The 19585-nt window shown below is 36.8% G+C and overlaps 1 protein-coding gene across 2 annotated transcripts in view; it reads left to right on the top strand.

The window, feature by feature from the left end:
• The window catches only part of Mid1 (midline 1), a 343526-nt gene that overhangs the window by 122658 nt on the left and 201283 nt on the right, over positions 1-19585 (top strand). The window contains exon 1 of one of the 2 annotated variants that reach the window (XM_021187318.2): positions 15567-15733. The exons of the other annotated variant lie outside the window; for it this stretch is intronic. The gene's annotated coding sequence lies outside the window, so the exon portion shown is untranslated. Of the gene's footprint in view, positions 1-15566; positions 15734-19585 lie in introns of those variants that run through there. 2 annotated transcript variants of the gene reach the window in all.

Below are 19585 nucleotides of genomic sequence, written 5' to 3' on the forward strand. Positions count from 1 at the left end.
TTGAGCCTAAAATTATGTGGGTGTTAGAAGGCTATCCCATGTCCTCTCTTTTTTATCGATTTTTCAGGAATTTGAGCCAGTATCATATCGGAATGTGACAAGATCTTCCTTATTAAATGTTCCTTCTTGAACTTGGCTGATGTCTCAGCCTGCCTGATGATATCATGGCTCAATGAAAACTGTATTCTCTTGATCATTGCCCATCTTGCTAGGATGAATTTTGAAACACACATATAAGAGGGCATGTATCAGAGCACCAAGGGATAAGAAACAACCAGAAAAAGCTACATCGATATGTTGATGTCCATGCTTATAAACATAACAAGTTTCAAGAAATTATCACTGATTCTCAAATAAGTAAGGGGTGGGGATGATTTTGCCTCCAGGGAATATTTGGCCTCTACTTGGGTACACTCCAGGGACGCTGCTAAATTTGCTATTATACACAGGAAAGAAGTCCTGTTTTGGATCACCTTGCACCATATGTCAGTGTGTAGCTGCTTCCTGCCTCCTGACCACAGCTCCTGAAACAAACCTCTACTGTCAGTGCACCCACAGACACCAAGCTGGATGTTTAGAATGAGACCAAAACCTTCAATAAACTCATGAGTCTTTCTATGTTTTGAAATGACCACTGATTGTTTCAAAGATTCTTGAATTATGTCACTGGTTCTCAAAGATTTTTGAACTGTGCTTTTTTTTTCTCCTGTGTATGGAGGTTTCATGGGAAAAGATGTTATCTGAGATGAGAGGACACAGGCATTCATGTGTAAATCATCTCCCTCTCTCTTTATTCTGAGAATTCCGGACTAATTGGGAAGTTTTCCATCCTCCTTTTCCCTGCTCCCAGCTTCCTTTGGAGTCTCTCAATACTTCCTTTTGATTTGGTTGGTCTACCTTGAGCTTCAGAAACAGCCCCGGAGGCAGCCCAAAGATCCTGTGTTTTCAATGTTGATTCTTGGGTGGATCATTAAAGAGCTATTAGGAGCTGCTGTTGGTGCCCCTTTATAGAATAACATTTTTACCTGCTGAAAGGAGTCCTGTGAGTCCTTTCTGTTTTTACTTTTAGAAGTAGTAGATTTTTATCACTAAAAAAGGAAAGCCTACTGGTACTGTTCAGAATGAAAGAGTGTCTCCATTCTCTCAACTCTCACAAATGAGAACGATGGCAATGGGATTTTAGCATCTTCCTATATCCTATCCTTTTTTTTTCTGTTAACTTGACATTTTATTTATTTGGGCTTTACTTTTGTAAGATAGAATATGTCTATGAAATCATGGCTAGTCTCACACTGGTCATATTCTTGTGTCAGCTTCCCAAGTGCTAGGATCATGTACAGATGTGAGCCATCATGCTCTATCAACACCCTAAGAACATAAAGATTCCTTTATCCTCACACAAGTTTATAACAATGAAAATAAATGACTACATCAATTTTGACTCAAAAAAAGGAAATGAAAGATTTCTTAATATAGGTTACAAGTATCCTAAGAGTGACTTTCAAAGAATACTAAGTAGAAACTAAATAGATCACTTCATTGAGATTGAATAAAGGGCATTCTCCTATTTGTTAGAATATAGTTCATTGAAAATTGTTGATAAACATCACTTATTAACAGTTACTTCCATATGTTGCTACTCCTAAGCAATCCCTAACTTTGGTTAGTTTTTAAGGCCTGGTCTGATGAAAAGCAAACTTTGTCCAATAGAAATACAACACAAGCTATATGCTTTCTCAACTGTCTTGATAGCAGTTGTTCCTGACTTATTCCCACATATTCCTCAAGAAAGCTTGTCTGTAAAATTTCTAAGGAGGCTACACTTGCTAGCATGTGCATGTGCCATCACACACACACACACACACACACACACACACACACACACACACCTTTAATATTAGCCCTCAGGTGGTTTAGGTAAGACACTGCAAAATTGAGACTTGGCTGGTCTGCATATAAAGACCCTGTATTCAAACAATGTGTTATAAACAAAAATTTTACTTTCCTTCTTAAAAAAATAGATTACCATTTATTTTATGTGACCAGGTGCTTTGCCTCCTTGTATGTCTCTGCACCATGTACTGCAGTGTCAACAGAGGTCAGAAGAGAGCATTCGATGCTCGGCGAGTAGAGTTGCAAGTGATTGTGAGCACATGGATGCTGGAAATTGAACCTTGGTCATCTGGAACTGCAGCTAGTGCTCTTAAGTACTGTGTCATCTCCACAGATCCAAATTTACTGTCTTGTAGTCCATGAATGGAGGCTGCATTTTTTTTTAACTAAGTAGCTTACCATTAACAAGGACAATATATTCGTACATGCATTAGCATGTGGGAGTACTTAATGATGTGTCATCAAAAAATTGGGATGACGGTAACATGATAAGGGAAAATGAAAGTGGAGAAAGAGTCTTATGACAACAGCAAATGGACTTCTGTAGGAGAGGGGAAAAGGGTTGTTTAGAAAACTCAATAGGAGATAAGGAAGTTTCATGGATTTGTTCATACAAATGTGATTGATTTTTACATATTCTTTATCAACATAGCAGTCTCTTGAGGTCAGAAGTGCACTTTCCTTCTTTCTGTCAAATTTCTTTCATTCTTCTGTTTCCTCAATCTCTTATTAGATAAACACAAATATTCACAAGACAGAACTACAGGAATAAAACTAAGTCAAGGCTTAGTGTGATTTTCTGTAAAGAACCAGAGGATCAATATTTCTAGGCTTTTAGGCTATATGTTCTCTGTTGTAACAATTGAACTCTTCCAGTGTAGCCCAAGATCCCTATAGAAACCACCTATAGAAAGCCTGTCAACAAATTAGCAGGGTTACATTTCAATGAATTATTATTTACAAAACAAGTAGTGAGCCAGATGGAGACCATTGGACATAATTTGCCAACTGCTGGTATCAGTTCATATGTGCCAATGTGGAAAGGAGAAGAAAGTGTTTTAATATGTGGCATTTTCTCCTATAATATATGAATTTAATATAATACAGTATCAAATTATTTAACAAATGACTATGAAGAAACTTGGATTTGTGAGACAATGTTGACTCTTATTTAATTCAATAACCAATTAAAGATGAAGTTAGTAATCAAATAGAAAAAAATAAAATGTAAAAGAGCAAAATTGGTTTGGAGATTTTTTCAGCCACTAAATATAGAATGGTTGAGCTGCAACTATAGTTGAAACATAAAAAAAAAAGATCAGTTTTTTAGAACCAAATGTTCTGCCTTCTGAAAGTTCAGAAATGTCAAATCAAAGTCAAAAGGTAAATTTCAAAGAGAATGGACCTACTTGCAATAAATAGTAAAGAGGGAGCCAGGCGTCCCTCACTCAGGAGGGAGAGGGATGTAAAACTCTGAGTTTGAGGCCAGCCTGGTCTACAGAGCCAATTCCAGGATGGCCATGGCTACACAGAGAAACCCTGTCTCAAAACAAACAAACAAACAAACAAACAAACAAACAAACAAAAAAAGAAAGATGTATATTACATAGAGTTGAAACTAATATGAAAGTACCCCAGGTTTTATTATTAAAATAGGAAAGTAATCTTAGATAAGAATAGACAAAAAGGAAAAATATTTTACAACCTGCTAAGTTACCAACATTTTTAGTTAAAGAAAACAATATGATTTTGTCCTTTATCCTAATAAGAGCTACTCAAAAATATTTAATGGTAGGATATTGTGGTAAGGATCTCATGTTCTGCTGATTGAAATATAAATTTGGGAAACCTTTTACAAAGACATTATAATAACTTCAGAAATATTTTGACTCAGCATTACCACTTAGATTCAATTTTAAACAAATACTACAAATGTATATGTCATTTATATTCTAAGATGTTTTGATATATTGTACCAGACAGAATTGCACATGGATTTATGTAACAGAAATCCAACTGCTATAGTACATTAAACAGATGGGGGAGGGTTAATATTCAAACACCAAGAAACCAAAGAGCAAGCAGTCTCCAGTTTTTATAGTTGTTTGAGAAAGACAGCCATGTAGCTTCTCGTTCTGTCTTCCTCAGGTTGTGATTCGTTTTTCATGGTTTTCATTTCCAGGCTGAGAGAAGAAAAATAAAAGAAAAATGTCATTATTTCAGAAGGCTTCCAGTTTTTAGACAGAAAATAATGCTATCTCCAGAATTTCCCTGTCTTAGATAGCACTTTAGGCTACTTGGCCCTTCCATCTTTGAAGTAGGCCTGAGCAGACAATGATTTTAACGAAGCATACAAGCTGATCAAAGTAGCACATATCCACAACTCCAGTAATCCAGATACTGGGGCAGGAAGAGTGTGTGTCTGGTAAGACAAACAAAGGGTTTCAGGAAGTACATAAACTGAGCAAGGTGACACATACCTGCAACCCCAGTTCAAGAACAGTCTGGGCACTTAGTAAGACCCTGACGTAAAAATTTAAAAGAAAGAAAGAAAGAAAGAAAGAAACAAAAGAATATATGGAAGAACAGATAGTAATTGAAATTTAAATTGGAGTTCTATTTATGAAAATAATGTCCAAGATGGATATTGAGTGGTGATTCTGCCCAGATGCCCCCACTATAGAAGGAACAACTGTGTGTTCTACAAATTACAGCCCAGGACCTGCCCAACTGTAAAAAGTCATTTCATCCAAGGATTCCTTCCTCCCAGATGCCTGTATCTGGCATCAGAAATACAAGATGAGATAAAGATACACACCTTTAGTCCCAGCACTCAGAAGACAGAAACAAGCAGATCTCTGAGTTAAAGGCCAGCCATCTCTACATACTGAGTTCCAGGACAGTAAAGGGCTACACAGAAAAATGCTGCCTTGAAAATCAAACAAAAACTCTAATAATAAAAATCATCCATTATTAAAAATGCAAATTAAAGGCTGGAGAGATGGCTCAGTGGTTAAGAACAATGCCTGCTCTTCCAGAGGTCCTGAGTTCAATTCCCAGCCATCACAACCATTTGTAATGGGATACATTGCCCTCTTCCGGTGTGTCTGAAGAAAGCGACAGTGTATTCACGTATAAATAAATAAATAAATAAATAAATAAATAAATAAATAAATCTTCTAAAATCACAAATTAATAAGCATCATTAGCCCTCTGATACACACATAAACAAGGATATAGAGATAGAGTAATCAAGTTGTGTTCATAACATAATTATATATATTTTCGTATTCCATCTTTATGCATAATTGCTTTAGAAAGTAATAATTGTATTAAGGTAAAATTTATAGCTAGGCCCAATGCCTACTCAGAAGACAGATGAAGGAACATCACAGGTTTAAGGCCAGCTGAGTAACTTAAAAAGACCCTGTCAAAATTAAATGAAAGGGATGGGCTGAGGATGTAGTTCAGTGGTAGAGTAGTTTCCTAGCGTAAGGAATGTTCTCAGCTCAATACTAAATACTCAATACTATACTAAAATAGCAGCAGCCACAAGGACAACAAAACACCACAAAATTACATATTGTAAACTTTCCTGAGATACTGCCTTCTATATGTAACAGGGAGTCACATTCATGAACTCTTAATAATATGATTATCGATACAAGGCCTCACAATGACCAGACCAGTTGTGCCAATGTGGATGGAGAAATCTCACAAGTCTTCCCACCTAGATGAAGTGCTAAAGGCAATTCATGGATGCTATTCATCTTCTACAAAGATGGATCCCTTAATCCATTAAACTTCTCAGTTTATTAGATACTTTTTAAGTCCACATTTTCTACTTGACAATTTATTAAATACATCAGAAACGTACAAATAGAAAACAGATTTATTTGGAAAGAGGAAATGCAGTTCTTTCTAGGCAGAGCATACCCTGCCTTCACACTGGGTGGGTCTTAATGGTCAGCACTGCAGTGAGCTTATGTCTTACAACAGAGTGTCTGCTTGTGGCAGGTTATCTTTCAAAATGAATAATTTATGCTTTAGTTGAATAAAGCTCTCTCTCTCTCTCTCTCTCTCTCTCTCTCTCTCTCTCTCTCTCTCTCTCTCTCTCTTTCAAGAAGTTTGTAAGAAAAGATCTAAATCCAGAGGACTACAAAGCCTACCTTGCAGAAACAAGAGGAACTGAATTGTCTTTACAAGTTAATAGAAACAATTGAAGTGGAGTTCCTTTTGTTATTTGAAATATCAAGATTTGATTCAGAGAGGCATTCTTTTGGAGGAGTGACATTTCAAGGGGTTAAGTAATACTTTAGCTTAAATCTTAGACATGGTAAAAGACCATGAAGTGTTTACACAAGCTTCCTAAAGTTTTCTCAAATATGATTACTGCTAAACTAAATTTTTCCTTTAAAACATATTCTTTCTAACATTTCACTGATGATTCTTGTTAATCTGTATTGTTTGTTAAGTCTCCTCTCATAAATGCTCTAAGCTTAAGCCTTTTATTATTGATTGCTCTCTGGCCACGGTGCATTCCTACACTCAAGTTTGTCCTTGTATTGCTCCTAACTGTTCAAAATCATTTTCAAATATAGAAATATTGTCTTCAAACACAAATTATACTTTAATATTTTTGCAAAATATTGATGCTCAGGGGAAAGATACATACAGTGTAACCCAATTCATTATGTGATCTACATACTTCTTTTCTATTATGTAGGCCTCTGTAAAATGACTAGTTCACTGATTCAAATATGAATTTCCTTTTACTATTTTCTTCACCTGTGTGGGATACAAAACTATGATAATAACTATTAGCAATTTGGTACACATATGGATAAACAAGTAGCTAAAGATAAAGTTCATCACTGGGCAGTGGTGGAACAGGCCTTTAATCCCAGCACCTGGGAGGCAAAGTTGGAGGCTGGCCTGGTCTACAGAATTCCAATTTAGCCAAAGTTGCACACAGAATAACCCTGTCTCAAACCACAGCCTCCCCCCCCCAAAAAAAAACAGTTCATCTACTTGTATTCGTAGCACAATGTACATATTTTTATATTACATATTTATGTATTGTTGCTTTTTTTTTTTTTCGAGACAGGGTTTCTCTGTGTTGTTCTGGCTGTCCTGGAACTCACTCTGTAGACCAGGCTGGCCTCGAACTCAGAAATTCGCCTGCCTCTGCCTCCCGAGTGCTGGGATTAAAGGCATGCGCCACCATGCCCGGCACTTTTCAGGAATTCTTCTTTTTTTTTTTTTTTTTTTTTGGTTTTTTCGAGACAGGGTTTCTCTGTGTTGTTCTGGCTGTCCTGGAACTCACTCTGTAGACCAGGCTGGCCTCGAACTCAGAAATTCGCCTGCCTCTGCCTCCCGAGTGCTGGGATTAAAGGCATGCGCCACCATGCCCGGCTGTATTGTTGCTTTTAAATTAAATGATTTTATTAAGGTAAAATTTACAGCCTGGACTGGTGGCACATGACTGGACTCTCAGAAGATAGCATATTTCAATTTAGAGAAAAAAAATGTTTTTAGTGAGATTATCATCTTTTATTTATTTATTTACTTGCTTATGTGTTCATTTATTATTGAGACAGGTTCATGTCATGTCTCCCAAGTTGGTCTGAAGCTCATATATGTCCTGTTTCAGCCTCCTGAATGCTGGGGTTATGAGGGAACACCACCACTTTTCTTTCTAATGTTCTTTTATATTGAAAAGTGGTCCTTTGGTTTCACAAATGGAAACAAAAATTTGTCTGTTCATATTGCTTAAATGCTTTATATGTTTCCCACTGGTCAACTCCTACAGCAAGCTCAGGAATAAATTCTTCCAACAAGTAGAGAAAAGAAAGTGTCCTTTACTATAGAGTGTGCTAATTAGCTTTTAATCAGCTAACAAAAGAATCAGGTCAACGTTCTTAAAACTCAACTCAGGTTATTGTCCTTTGAGGTTGATCTGAAAATGTGTTTCAATATTCTTTGCATGTTCTTTGCAAAAATTATGAACTTGCTTTAAAAAAAAGTTCAATTTTTAGCCAGGCATGTGCTGCATGCCTTTAATACCAGCACTCAGGTGAATGAGGCAGGTCAATCTCTGGGTTTGAGACCAACCTGGTTTAAGAAGCAAGCTCCAGGACAGCCAGGGCTATAGAAATAGACCCTGTCTTGAAAAAACAAAAAAACTACAACAAAAAATCAATTCCAACATTTTGTAGAACTAATAGCAATATTAACATTTTTATGAAGCCTCTCATAGAATGTTTTAGACATAAATGCAACCACAAAATTAATATTCAACATGTGCTTGCTAAATATGTTAAAAGCAAAAATTATTTTTAGAAAGTAGCAGCATGTTTGCTTATGTGCCCACTAAGAATTTATTATAATTTGAATGTCCATCATTTAACCCAATTTTTTTGTGTGTGTGTGTGTGTGTAGTATATGTACATATTAGTATGGGTATTTGCACATTTGCATGTAGGTTCATGTGTATGTGTGTGCACATGCATTGTGGAGGCAAGAGATTAATACTAGGTGTCTCAGAATATGTATCCACTTTATTTTATGAGATAGTGTATGTCACCGAAACTAGAGCTCACTGATTGGCTGGTTTGTTTAGCTATTGAACTCCAGGAATTCTCCCACCACAGCACTGGGATTATAGGTATGTACCACCATACCTGGGTTTTACCTTTGTGCTGGGGATATGAACTTGTGTCCTCAGGCTTATGCAGTGGACACTTTATTTACTGAGCCATCTCCTTAGCCCTGTTTTGGTGTTTTTGAAATAAAAGCACTTGGTATATAGCCCAGAATGGCCTTAAACAGAAGCCGGGGATTATAGGTATGTAATGCTATATTATTTTACAAAAGGTGGTATAATTATTATATATGTACTTTCAAAAAAGTGGCATTAAAACTTCGCATTCACCCAACATACTTTCCAAACCTTGCCAGACCCACCAAGAGATAGAATATAATCTGTGACACCTTTCCTTGGACCTCGATGAAATTTTGAGAGTGCCTCAATTTGGCATATGGAACCCCAGATGACTTCTAAAAGAGATTATAGAAGATGATATAGTACCTTCCTAGCCATCCCATGGGACTCTCATTCCAGGAACCTAGCCAGCATGCTATGAAAAAGCCTGACAGTCTCAGGCAAAAGCCAATATCAACTGTCAGCATGTGAAGAGCAACTCTTCAGATGACTCCAATGTCTACATTTTCAACTATAGCAGTCAACAAAACATAGAGCACAAGCATCTGTACCGACTGCAGCTTTCCAAAAATCACAGATTAGTGAACAAAATTCATGTAGGTGTCTTGCTTCAAGTCATTAGTGGTCCAGGCAGCTTGTTAAGTCATTAGGTGTCCTCACAATTTGTTACACAATGATGGGCAACAGTATCGACAATGTGTCTTTGAATGACCATACCACATTTTTGTAGTTACTTATTTTTAGAAATATGCATTATTATAAAGCATTTTATTTTTGTTCTTGTACTTTGGTTGCAAAGCATCACTAGATTATACATCTCTAGGCACAACAGTATATAGAACACTGTTTTCTCACTATTAATATTTTAGAAGTAGAAATGCAGTCTAAAGACTATGCACATCTTAGGAAATATTGATGTGAGATTTAGTAGTTCAATTTGATGTAGCTAAATAGTCTAAAGACATATGATTTAGAAATCATTATACTTAACGGGATAAGGAGGTGGCTCAGTTGATAAAATGCTTTCTGCCCAAGTATCGGATCTAGAGTTTGAATCTTATGCACTTATGTAAAGTGCTAAGTAATGTTGAGAGAATATCTTATTTCTGTATGGATATGGCACCTGTCAATAATAAATCTGATGGCCTGTGGCTTTGTCAGGAAATAGGAGGTGGAACATCCAGGAAGCAGAAGGAATTCTGGCATAGAGCCAAGCGCAGGAAGATTTGCCCAGGAAGATGTGATAAGACAGATGCATGGTACCTAAGCACAGATAACCCCATGGCAGAATGTATATTAAAATAAATGGGATATTTTAAGTTATGAACTACTCAGAGAAGAGCCTAGCTATATGGCCAAGTTATTTGTAAATATTTTTGAGTCTATTTCTGGGAGCATGGAGCTGGGAGGAAGAACTGAATCTAGCTTCTACAGACTATGGCAGTGCTTTCTTTGGCAATCAGATTAACTAGAATAGTCCAATCAGCAAGCTTTGGGTTCAACAAAAGATTTTGCCTCAAAAAGTTATGATGGAGACTAACTGATAAAGGCACCCTGACTTCACCCTCTAAAATGTATGTACATATCACATAGGCAGTTGCACATGCATATGCATGCATCCATATATATATAAACATGAATGTGCACATGCATGCACATCACCAATACACAGGCACATGCAAAGAATGGTGACACATTCTTGTAATCATAGTGCTTTATGAGACTGGAGGTAATGGAGGATTGCAATTTTGAAGCTAACATAGGCTATAAGATGAGACTCTAGTTCAAAAATGAAAGGTAGAGAACAACAAAAAAAGTTATAATGTACCTAAAATGGTTTTGCAAAATAAATCTTTATAAACTCAGTAATGAAAATGACAGCTCCCTGCATATTAAAAAACACTGTGAAAAAGAATTTAACCATCATAAAAGATATTATATTCTATCTACTATTTTAAATGACAAAATTATCATGAGGATATGAATTTTGAAAGTGTCCTAATTCTGTTCTGATTCTGTCTCACACAATCCTAGGACAGGCCTCGAATTCACTTGGCCACTTAATATCCCAATCTTCATAGTACAGTAACTCTTACTGATGAATTTAAATTGCTAGAACTTAAAAGTCTCTTCACATCTAGAAACGTCCCATGTGTTTTTACAGGTCAGACAGTCCTTTTTTTCTTCTGTGCCAGTTTATCAATATTTTAAAAATAAAAGATAACTATAAATTACCTGAATCCTTTTAGGTTTATAAGCCTGGGAGAAATAAAAGTAGAAAAATATTTCTTAAAGCTTTCCTGAGGGATCAAGAGATTTAATTAAATATATCATAAATTAGATACATGATAATTATAATTTACTACTATAATAATTGACAGTTAACAATCATTACATTTTCAAAGTTGTCAACCATTGTTTAGTCTGAATTTCCACTTATAATTGTGTGTGTATACATATATGCACACACATACATATGAATATGTGTGTTTGAGACAGAATCTCATGTAGCCCAAGCTGGCCTGAATTCATGTAGTTCTAGGTGACCTGAACTAATGTAGCTGAAGCTGTCCTTTAACTCCTGGTCCTTCTGCCTCCACTTCCCCAGTGCTGGATTTACAGATTTGCACCACCATGACAGGCCAGATAATTCTACTGGAGTCTAAAGACATTGTTCTGTGTAGGAATTGACTCAATCCATACTGCCAAATAATCACATGCAAAGGTCTCAACTGGTTGGAGAGAACAGTCAAGACCTGGGTTAACTGATTTATTTATTACCTAATAATAGCAAGTGTAAGTAAAAAGGCAATGATTTTATGTTACTTAGAGCAATTTTTTTATTTTTTTATATTTTTTAAAAAATTTATTTTCTTTTAGTTATTTCCTTTATTTACATTTCAAATGTTATTCCCTTTCCTGGTTTCCCCTCTGAAAACCCTCCATCCCCTTCCTCTCTCCCCCTGTTCACCAACCCACCCACTCCAGCTTGCCGGACTTGGCATTACCCTATACTGGGGCATAGAGCCTTCACAGGACCAAGGGCCTATCCTCCCATTGATGACCGACTAGGCCATCCTCTGATACATATGCAGCTGGATCCATGAGTCCCACCAGTGCTGTGGTTCTTTTAATGTCAAGTGTTTATGTGTGTGTTACTATCTTTTAATGTTATTGCATTAACAATACTTATATCTGAAGGTGGATATCGTAGCTTACAAAATGCTTGCCCATATTTTGTTCACTGTTTCATCTAATCTTCAATACAAAACAAAAGGATCAGCATTGCTTTTTAAAATCACTCTATCGGTGAAGTGTGTCCGAGAAAATGAAGACATAAGGCAGAGACAGTCAGAATTTGAAAACAAATGTTGTATTATTATCTCAAGTCAAGCCCTTCAAATGTAGAAACCAGAGAAGTCCACCCCTTCCCCTAAGTTTGTCACTTACATTATGCTAAAATGGTACCACCCAGAGGAAGAGTAAATAAATCTTTTCTGTAAAGGCCAAATGGTAAAGGGACTCAGTTTTGTGAACCATCTGGTCAACCACCACAACTACATACCTTTGCCATTTGATTTTAGTTGTGAGCCTAACCTTTAATGGCTGAGCCATCTCTTCGTGCCCACCTATGCCACTGTAGTCATAGGTAGTCATGGCTATCTACAAATGAATGGGCATAGCTGTATTCTAGTAAACATCTGTTTAAAAAAATGCAGATGGCCATAGTGTGCTAAGCCTTGAGCCCTTATATACAAGGATAGGTAAAACACAGAAAATGCCATGTGTGTTTCTGCTATTTCTATTTCATTTACTCTTTCTCTTTATGAGAAACGCTTTATTATATTGTGTATCTTTTAGTTCTCTCTCTCTTTTTCTCTGTTTCCCCCCCTCCTCATTTCTGTTCCCCCGCTAATCTGTGTACCTTCCTTGTACCCCTGATCTCCATACCTTTTCTGGGCACTTGGTTTTCATTTCCTAGGCATCTCCATCTCTCTCTCTCTCTCTCTCTCTCTCTCTCTCTCTCTCTCTCTCTCTCTCTCTCTCTCTCTCTCCATATATATATATGGATATCTGGCATTCATTATTTTTTTTCAGTATCACAGTACTTTATTATATAGCTCTGTCACAGATCCATGAATATGCTGCTGGAACTTGAATTGTTTCCCTTATATTACATGAACATGTGACATTTTATTATTACCCCAGTGCTTGTGTGGAATAATTCTCTAGAAATAGGACCAATAGCAGAAAGACCCAGACATATACAAATTTGATCCAGACTGCAATCACATTCTATCAGTAACTCACCTGTAAGAGGCCCTATTTCTATGGAACCTCACTAATAATGAATGGATTCAAACTTTTACTTTTATTCTACTGTTAGATGAGAAAAGAAGAAATTTCTATTAATGCTTTTTTTTTTAATTAAAATGTGTTTTTGACAAATTATTTGTCTCTTGTCTTATGATCTTTGTCTATTTTTTTGGAGTGATAGACCTTGCAGTTTCAATACTAATTACACATGATGGAGATTGGCTATCTGTCTTTAGTAATTTAGTTTTGTTTATTTGACTATTCTGATTTCTGACCATGAAAAAAATTAATTCTTTTCTGGTAGATTTATTGTCTATAAGTAAATAAAATATATAGAATTATAAATAGAAATGCAGATGCAGATATTTGTAGTAGACATAAATAGCTAGATTTTTCATATCCTCCATGTGCTGAACAGCTGAGATGAATATTAGATGAAAGTAATAAAAGGTCGGGCTGGTAACTTTCATGAAAAGCTTCTTGCTGTCATTAATGACAACCTGAGTTTGGCCCTGGGACCCACGTGGTAGAAGGAGACAATGAATTTGTGAAAGCTCTCCTCTGACATTCACATACATGGCATAGCATGAGTGTCCCCACACATGTACATGCAAAATAAGTAAACAGATATAATTTTAAAATGAAAACTTTAAAGAGGATAATAAAGACAGTGGTGAAAGTTTGAAAATTACTATGTATTTTCTTTGCAAAAAAAAGCAAGTTTGCATCAGAAGTTCAAATGAATTTGCTGAGTGTCATTTTAAATGTTAATGCCAGTGTAATATACAATGAAAAAAAGACATGGAGCAGAGTCACATGGCCAAGATTAATTGTATGCGCTGCCCATTATACAATAATGGATAGGAAAATTTTCTTGCTTTATTTCCTTCTTTTATTTTTTTTCTTGTTTATTTCTAGATGAACTCTCATATAGCTCAGGCTGAACCTTATATCTAGCCCAGCTGAACTCCTGATCTTCCTGTCTCCACCTTCTGAATAATGGAATGACAAGCTTGTGCCACCATGGCAGACTAGAAAACCATTTCTAATCTAAAAAGAAAAGAAAAAAAATGTGATATTCAATGAGTTCCAGTAAGTCTGGACCTTTATTCAAATACTTTATCTTCACAGATGTTTGCATCTAATTTAACTGTAACATCTGCTAAACTGCATGTTACAAATGGCAGTAGTATCAGTGGACAATGTTCAGTACTAATACAAAAACTAAATGGTTTTAAAAAATGTCCTTTTTGAAGGTAATTATTATTCTGCTTTCAGATTAAAAACTTTTAGAATTTTATATTCTGTGATGTTTTATTTTATTTGAATGCTCTGCTCAATTCATATCTGACCTCCTTCCATTTCCCCAGCAAAGGAGAGTGAGAAAATTGAAGTTTAAGGCAGATAACTTATACATGCGCTTTGCACTCCATGCTTATTTTTACTCTTCAGTGGGCATTGTTATTAAGCAGAGGATTTTTTTTTCCTTTTTAAGGAGATGAGGCAGGATTGGGACTTGGGGTGAGGGTACAGCCAGACCTGTGATGTCACAGATTGCTTTCTCTCTTGGGAAACTCATCCATCAAACCTTCACCTCTGATTCTGTGTAGGGTCACTGTGGAAAGAAGCAGCATGCCTCAGTTTAGGCATACTGAAGTGTCAGTCTGTAGTGAGGCTGCTGGTGTGAAGGCGATTCATTTCATTTCAAAGGCCTGGTGGCATGCTGCCCAACACAGGCGCAAGCACAGCGCGCTCCTTAGAAATAATGACTCCAAACAGCCTTCGCTCTGAAATGTAGAACTGTGCCATCTGCTTGTCTCCTCTGTGATTTATTTGCTTCGCAGTTTTAAATGATGTAGTGAAAAGGTAAGACTTCTCTTTTAAAAAATAAAAAAAGTCTGTAGCGTATTTCCTTTGAGTTATATAGAGATTTGAATTTATAGTATAAATATAATTTAATAACATAAGTGTGGTCCCTGTCCTGGGAATATAAGGTAAACTTTTTGTCTTTGTTTTTGAAAAAAAGACCATGCCTTACAACTTAGCAATTTGAGATTCTTTAATATTTTAAAGGCCTGTTTTTTTAAAAATATTTTTTTGTAAAAATTAATATTCCTGAGTATGTTTGGTGATAAATTCATACTTATGTGTTTGATATTCTACTTTCCTTACTATTTTCAGTTCATTTCTAGGTTGAGGATGCATTAAAAACATGTAGTCATAATACATTGCCAAGGGCTCCTTTTGGTCCAGCCCAATGTAGTCAGATCCTAGCTGGTTGCTCCATAACTCCTTGGAACTCTTTCTCTTCAGGAAGGAAACATGGAGCTATAAAATTCAAAGGAAGTTTGAAGCTGAGGCGTTCCCTGGGAGACAGCAGAGCTTCTGGCAGCCACAGAAGGGAGCCAAGGCTCACCTGCATGCCTGTCGCCTGTCTTAGCCTGTCATAGTCCCGCACTTGCTCTTGCTGTGTGCTCTGCTCACAAAGGGGTGCAAAGGGGTTCGAGGACTCAGAGGACTGGCCTGGCACAAATCAGGAGCAAGAACCCCCTCCTCTTTCCCTTGAGAGAGCCGCTACTGCAGAAGTCATTTGGTGTGTGTGCTGCTGCTGCTTGTGAGAGGATTAGAGAATTAGAAGAGGGCTTTGTGAGAAAAAAATCCTGGGAGAGGTCGCTGGGATGAAAGCAAACAGGGAAGGACGATTTCAGCTCTTCTAGTCCCCCCAACCCCCAGTCAAGTGGCCGAGTTGCTTGGCCTCCAGCAACTAGGGATTTTCTTCCATCAACATTGGAGACACTGGTAAGGCATTTTTTTTTCTACTACACTAGGAAGCTATTGCATACGGTTGCCTTTTGAAGTGCAGTGCGGGATGGGGGTTGGGGGGTGGGGTCCTAAGGAAGGAAGTTGGTTAGTGATTCTGGGGACATCCTGCATTGTCTCTGCCTAGTGTATGAGAAAGTCGCTGTTCACTGCACAAAGGGGCTTGTGGCCAGAGAACAATTTCACTTCTCCCAAACTTGATTAGCATCACTTTTGAGTAATGGACTGAAACAAAATGGGTGCACAAGTAATCACTAAGGCCTATACTGGAATTCACTTATCGGCAAGATAATCACAGCTTAAAACCTTTTTATCTAAATTTGAACAGTTTGGGAGTATACCGCTATGGGAATTGGTGGTGGTGAGGGAATCAGACCTTTTGAGAAAATTCTCAATTATTTATGTTCCTAGGAAAATGTATTTTACCCTTGTGTGTTTTGTAGCATTTGTAACTAGTGCTATGTGGGCCAGAATAGTGGCTAATAACCCAAGTACTGCCAAGAGTAAGTTCCAGACAGAATGAGAACAGGGTAGAACATTCCCAGAAAAAAGTGGGGCGAATGGAATTTGGCCTTTCTGTGCAGAACGTCCTATTTTATATTTATTACAAATAGATTTGTGTTCACTGGAAAAAAGAAATGAGCAACCTGCCATTACATTCAGAGGGGGATGTAGCACACCCCTTCAACATTTTCCAAGATTCGGCTGCACATACAGCCTAATTTGACAACTGATGTTATTCCTTGATCCCACTGTTATTTTTGCTCCTTTCTGTTTGTTTGTTATTTTGTTGTTTGTATAAATATGCAAATAAAAATTATTTATACTACTTTAAATACTGTTTTAATGTATGGATACACATATCTCCTTTTAGTTCCTCCTGAGATACTTGAATGTAAAAAGTTCAAAAACAGTTATTTTGTTTGAGCCAAAGTGTTCCACAAGCAATATACTGAGGAGTATATTCAGAGTTTGAAGGTGTGTACAGAGAAGAAAGCAGTGGCCAATCAGTTAGTCTAGAAGCCTCTCCTAGTAGCTGCAACCAAATTCCTGAAATCTCTGTTCACCCCTCCCCCCTCCTTAAGGAAGGACAGCATAAACATTTTTGTTGTTGATTCTTTGCAAAAATTTAGCTCTGCCTAATATAAGGGGCTTCCTGAATTTCTCCCTGCTTACTAAAATCAAACTGAAACCTTGCTTTATGAAATGTTCTGGTGTTCAATGATTTTTATAAACTTTGTGTGTGTGCGTGTATGTGTGTGTGTGTGTGTGTGTGTGTGTGTGTGTGTGTGTGTAATGCACTCAATTATCATTCTAGTTGATTCTACTTGTTTGGAAATACTGATCAAGTATAACGATCCCTCCACTAATTATGTAGGTCCATAACTTTGTCTTCAGTTAGAAACTAGGTCTATAGGATTTTTTTTATAATTAAATTGCAGTATTAAGATGACCTGATTATTTTCAAAATTGAAAATACATGTCATTTTTAAGTAACATTCAGGATTTTAAATATATATATATATATATATATATATATATGTGTGTGTGTGTGTGTGTGTGTGTGTGTGTGTGTGTATGTATGTATGTATAAATAAATTTCTCTGCTCCCATATTAATGGGAAAATTTAAAAATATGGTCTCTCTAAAATGAGCTAATGATTTGCCAAAAGTAAATCAATTTCCTTTCAGTTACAGAGGCTTTCCCTCTTCTATCAACTGAAAACATTAGTTCAACCAAATAGTTTTCTCTTCCACCTTTAGGAGTTGCTTAGAGAATGCTGGCAGTTAATTGGGGGAGGGGCTGGGGCGTGAGACAACAGTAAATCAATTTATCTGTGGACTGTGAGTATGCCTCTGAGCTTTGCAGGTTTTGATCAATGTCATTCACTATTCTCTGTTCATTCCACTTTGAAAGACTATTTACTTTCATCATATTTGAGACTGAGAGCATGGAGCTTATTAGAATTGATTTTCTTTCCAGGTTGATATTTTAAAATACTTTGGCTGGTCATTTTTCACTACCACCTTCTGAGATTCTCATTCATCTGGCATATATTACTGAGTGTCTGTCATCACCAAGGCAACCCCTATTTGCTGTGAAACATGAAGACATTGTTTTGGTGGAGCTTGCTGCAGAGGTAGCCAAGGCCAGGGGCAGAAAGACCATCTCTTGATGTTCAAATGATTGTTTGCCCACTCACATGTCTCAACTGCAAATGTGTTTTCAGTAATAACAGAAAACACGAATTCTTCTGAATTATTGATATATTAAACTATAATACTGGCTACTTAGAAACTAGAAGCAAAGCTAATCAATAATCTCACATAGCCTGGGACACTCTGTGTGTTGTTCTCATTGATGGACATTTAAATAATTAAAAAAGATTTCTTCTGAATTAATCTGACCATTGCATAATTTGGGGAAACAAAGACCAATTTTTTTGTAAGAATAATCTTTACAGCTTATAAATTACTATTCTTTCCCATTTTCTTTACAATATCATGTTTTGTGTTAGATGACTTTTTTAGTTAAAATGTTAGGATGTATCTCAAGGATATATAATTTATTATTATACTTACAAGAAAATCGGAATTGTGTTAGGTAAATACATAAAATTTCTTGTATCTACCATGTACCAGATATTTCCCCAAGTCCTTTACAAATATGTTACCACCTACTTTTCTTAACAACATTGAAAACTGGGTGCAATGCCCATTTTAAAGATGAGGGAACTTAGTCCTTGAGAACTTAAGAATGGAGTAGATTGTGCCATGTGATTACTGAGGTAGCAGATAAGGATTCATCAACTCTTCCACCAATGCTCTTTTGAGGTCATTTCTCTGTTGCTCTTACCACTCAGCTTAGCTTATTTCAAATATCCTCCTGCTTGCTCCCTTGAAATGCTCTGTAAGCAGATATATTTAACTATGGACAAGGTAGTCCCTATACATAATTTTGTATAAGGAAGTACTTTGTTGCTAAGTGTGGTGATTCATACAGCAAACTCGGGAGCCTGAGGAAGTAAGATTGGCTCAAGTTAGAGGCTTACAGAATGAGTTTGTCATTTCAGTCTGAGCAAAAGAGTAAGAATCTGTCTTTAAAATAATGAAAAACAAAACAAAAAACAAACAAAAAAAAACCATAAAACAACCCTGCTTTTGAAGTTCCAAGGAAGAAACTATAGTTTATTTTTATTTTTTAATTTATTTTTTGGGGATATTTTATTTATTTATTTACATTTCAAATGTTATCCCCTTTCCTGTCCCCCTAAAACCCCTATCCCATCCCCCCCTACTTCTATGAGGGTGTTCCCCCAATCACCCATCCACTCCTACCTCCCTGCCCTGGCATTCCCCTACACTGGGCATTGAGCCTTCACAGGACCAAGGGCATCTCCTCCCATTGATGTCCGACAAGGCCATCCTCTGCTACTGGCTGCTGGAGCCATTGGTCCCTCCATGTCCCACCAACCTTTGGTGGTTTAGTCCCTGAGCACTTGGGGGAATCTGGTTGTTTGGTTTTGTTGTTTGTCCTGTGGGGGTGCAAACCCCTTCTTTCACATGTACCTAGGATTCAGCTAGGTAACTGGTGAATGGCACCAGTCCACATAGACACTGGAATACATATATGTATACTCTGTATAGAGAGCTCTGTCTTAACTCAGCCTCACTTTCTTCTGAATCCACTGCTCCCATTGGAAGTTACTATTTCTAAAAAACAAACTCATGTCAGACTACTAGAGAAACATGATTACTAAATGTTCTGATAATCTGTTATATTCATAGTATTGTTATTAGTTTATTTCTACATGCTTACCAATTGCTTTG

Source organism: Mus pahari, chromosome X, assembly GCF_900095145.1.
Source record: "Mus pahari chromosome X, PAHARI_EIJ_v1.1, whole genome shotgun sequence".
Classification (NCBI taxonomy): Eukaryota; Metazoa; Chordata; class Mammalia; order Rodentia; family Muridae; genus Mus; species Mus pahari.